The sequence below is a fragment of the Perca flavescens genome, chromosome 9 (assembly GCF_004354835.1).
Source record: "Perca flavescens isolate YP-PL-M2 chromosome 9, PFLA_1.0, whole genome shotgun sequence".
Taxonomy (NCBI): Eukaryota; Metazoa; Chordata; class Actinopteri; order Perciformes; family Percidae; genus Perca; species Perca flavescens.
The window spans coordinates 37,116,466-37,120,316 of NC_041339.1; the positions used below are offsets into that span (position 1 = coordinate 37,116,466).

Genomic DNA, 3,851 nt, shown 5'->3' on the forward strand with positions numbered 1-3,851 from the left:
TCCCTCTCCCTCCCTCCCTCCCTCTTTCTCCCTCCCTCCCTCTCCCTCCCTCCCTCCCTCCCTCTTTCTCCCTCCCTCCCTCTTTCTCCCTCCCTCCCTCTCCCTCCCTCCCTCTTTCTCCCTCCCTCCCTCTCCCTTCCTCCCTCTCTCCCTCACTCCCTCTCTCTCCCTCTCCCTCTCTCTCCCTCCCTTCCTCTCCCTCCCTCCTCTCCCCTCCCTCCCTCCCTCCCTCCCTCTTTCTCCCTCCCTCCCTCCCTCTCCCTCCCTTCCTCTCCCTCCCTCCCTCCCTCCCTCTCTCTCCCTCCCTCCCTCTCCCTCCCTCCCTCTCTCTCCCTCCCTCCCTCTTTCTCCCTCCCTCCCTCTCCCTTCCTCCCTCTCTCCCTCCTCCCTCTCCCTCCCTCCCTCCCTCTCTCTCCCTCTCTCTCTCCCTCGTTCTTCCTCTCCCTCTCTCTCCTCCTTCCCTCTCCCTCTCTCCTCCTTCCCTCTCCCTCCCTCTCTCCCTTTCTCTCTCCCTCTCTCTCTCTCTCCTCCTTCCCTCTATCTCTCCCTCCCCCTTCCCTATCCCGCTCTCTCCCTCTCCCTTTCTCTCTGCCTCTCTCTCCTCCTTCCCTCTCTCTCTCCCTCTCTCTCCTCCTTCCCTCTCCTTCCCTTTCTCCCTTTCTCTCTCCCCTCTCTCTCTCTCTCTCGCTCTCCTCTTTCCCTCTCTCCCTCTCTCTCCTCCTTCCCTTTCTCTCTCTCTCCCCCTTCCCTATCCTGCTCCCTCTCTCTCCCTCTGTCTCCTCCTTCCCTCTCTCTCCCTCTCCCTCTCTCTCCTCCTTCCCTCTCTCCCTCTCCCTCTCTCTCCTCCTTCCCTCTCCCTCTCTCTCCCTCTCTCTCCTCTTTCCCTCTCCCTCTCTCTCCCTCTCTCTCCTCTTTCCCTCTCTCCCTCTCCCTCTCTCTCCCCTTCCCTATCCTGCTCTCTCCCTCTCCCTCTCTCTCCTCCTTCCCTCTCCCTCTCTCTCCCTCTCTCTCCTCTTTCCTCTCTCTCTCTCCCTCTCTCTCCCCCCTTCCCTCTCCTTCCCTCTCCCTCTCTCTCCCTCTCTCTCCTCCTTCCCTCGCCCTTTCTCTCTCCTCTCTCCCCCTTCCCTCTCCTTCCCTCTCCCTCTCTCTCCCTCTCTCTCCTCCTTCCCTCACCCTTTCTCTCTCCCTCTCTCTCCTCCTTCCCTCTCTCTCTCTCTCCCTCTCTCTCCTCCTTCCCTCTCCCTTTCTCTCTCCCTCTCTCTCCTCCTTCCCTCTCCCTCTCTGTCTCCTCCCTCCCTCTCTCCCACCCAGTTACCAGAACACCTCAGACCCTTTTGCAAACACTCTTGCAACAACTACACACCAATTTATACCAAACCCACTTTGTTATTGTAGAAACATGATTTTATGACTTAATTCAGTACTGTAAATGAAGTACACAGAGAAACTGCAAATATACAGTACAATAAGTTCACCAAATACTAGACCAACGCTGCAGACTGAGGAAAATATAAGTTATTTCTCTCCATATTCCCAAAATCAGTCAACATGTCAACAACTCCCCCTTTTCATGCAAACAGACAGACACATAACATACTGTATCCAGTACAGGTTATACATGCAGGAAAACACATTTTATATTGTGCTTAAACCTGATTGGTGTGTCTACACTTAAGCAATCATGTGTTTGCACACCTGATTGGCTCACAGGTCATGTGACAGTCAGTGCTTTGGAATTGACAGGAAGTGACATCATGATTCTGAGTCTAAAGTAAATAAGTGGGTTTAATGTTTTGTGTGAATTGATTTGCAAAAAGTGTGAGGCTGACATTGTTCTCCCCTTCCTCCGTCCTTCACTCCCTCTGTCCCTCCCTCCTTCACTCCCTCTCCTCCTCTCTCCCTTTCCTCTCTCCCTCCCTCCCTCCCTCTCCTCCTCTCTTTCTCTCTCCCTCACTTCCCCCTTCCTCCCTCTCCTCCTCCCTCTGTCCCTCCCTCTTTCTCTCTCCCTCCCTCCCTCTCTCCTTCCCTCCCTCCCTCTCCTTCCCTCCCTCCCTCTCTCCTTCCCTCCCTCTCTCTCCCTCTCTCTCCTTCTTCCCTCTCCTTCCCTCTCCCTCTCTGTCTCCTCCTTCCCTCTCCCTCCCTCCCTCTCTCCTTCCCTCCCTCCCTCTCTCCTTCCCTCCCTCCCTCCCTCCCTCTCCTCCTCTCTTTCTCTCTCCCTCACTTCCCCATTCCTCCCTCTCCTCCTCCCTCCCTCTCTCTGTCCCTCCCTCTTTCTCTCTCCCTCCCTTTCCTGCTCTTCTTTCTCTCTCCCTCTACTTCTCCTCCCTCCTCCTCCTCCCCCCTCCCTCTCCCTCCCTCTCCTCCCCCCCTCCATCCCTCCCTCTCCTACTCCTCCCTCTCCCCTTCTCTCTCACCTTCCCTTCCCCTCCTCCACTCGCTCCCTCTCTCTCTCCCTCCCTCCCTTTCTCTGTCCCTCCCTCTCTCCCTCCCTCTCTCCCTCCCTCTCCCTCCCTCTCTCTCCCTCCCCCCCTCTCTCCCTCCCTCTCCCCCACCCTCTCTCCCCCACCCTCTCTCCCGCTCTCCTCTCTCTCTCTCTCTCTCTCTCCCTCTCTCTCTCCCTTCCTCTCTCTCTCTCCCTCCCTCTCCCTCTCCCTCCCCCCTCTCCCTCCCCCTCTCAGTTAAAGCAGATTGTTTCTGTCGGAGGATTAGAAACACTCAGCTGTGTTTTCCTCTCGTCTGCCGGTCTTTTTCCCCCTGACTCCTCTGTTGACTGAGGACCTGACTGAGGACCTGACTGAGGACCTGACTGAGGACCTGATTGAGGACCTGACTGAGGACCTGACTGAGGACCTGATTGAGGACCTGACTGAGGACCTGATTGAGGACCATGGGCCTGCGGGATGTCCTGTCGTCCATCAGAGACCGAGTCGATAAGTTTCTGAACGAGAAGAACATGGTGACGGAGGTCCTGGGGAAGCTGGAGGAGAAGACCGGGATCAAGAAGAAGATCATCGTAGTCGGTACGTCAGACTCGTTTCTCTCATCTGTTCATCGTAAATACTGCTTCATGTTTTTATATGTAGTACCTGTGTACTTTCCTGTTGCGTGTCAGGAGTGGAGAGGTGAAGAGGATTCAGATAATCCTCCCGTTGAACAGCTGCTGTCTGTAAACATGAACCTGCAAATGTACCTTTCTGGGTCAACAACAACTCAGGTTTTATATAGACCTTAGTGGTCCCCTAATACTGTATCTGAAGTCTCTTTTATATAGACCTTAGTGGTCCCCTATCTACTGTATCTGAAGTGGTCCCCTAATACTGTATCTGAAGTCTTTTTATATAGACCTTAGTGGTCCCCCCTAATACTGTATCTGAAGTCTCTTTTATATAGACCTTAGTGGTCCCCTAATACTGTATCTGAAGTCTCTTTTATATAGACCTTAGTGGTCCCCTAATACTGTATGTGTGTGTTGTGTCTGTGTGTGTGTGTGTGTGTGTGTCTGTGTATTTGTGTGTGTTTGTGTTTGTTTATGTGTTTATATGTGTCTGTATGTGTGTGTCTGTGTATATGTGTGTGTTGTGTCAGTGTGTCTGTGTCACTATGAGTGTTTGTGTGTATCTGTGTGTGTGTGTCTGTGTGTGTTTGTGTGTATGTGTGTGTGTGTGTGTGTGTGTGTGTGTGTGTGTGTGTTGTGTCAGTGTTTATCAGTGGGGCCTCGAGATTCAATTCAATTCAATTTAATTTATAGTATCAAATCATAACATAGGTTATCTCGAGACACTTTACAGATAGAGTAGGTCTAGACCACACTCTATAATTTACAAAGCCCCAACAATTACAGTAATACCCTC

The 3,851-nt window shown here is 53.1% G+C and overlaps 1 protein-coding gene across 2 annotated transcripts in view; it reads left to right on the plus strand.

Moving 5' to 3' along the window:
- Window positions 1-2,833: 2,833 nt before the first annotated feature.
- Window positions 2,834-3,851, plus strand: part of reep6 (receptor accessory protein 6) — a 12,244-nt gene continuing 11,226 nt past the window's right edge. For both annotated transcript variants that reach the window (XM_028587372.1, XM_028587371.1), the window contains exon 1: window positions 2,834-3,020. The gene's annotated coding sequence lies outside the window, so the exon portion shown is untranslated. The remainder of the gene's footprint in view (window positions 3,021-3,851) is intronic.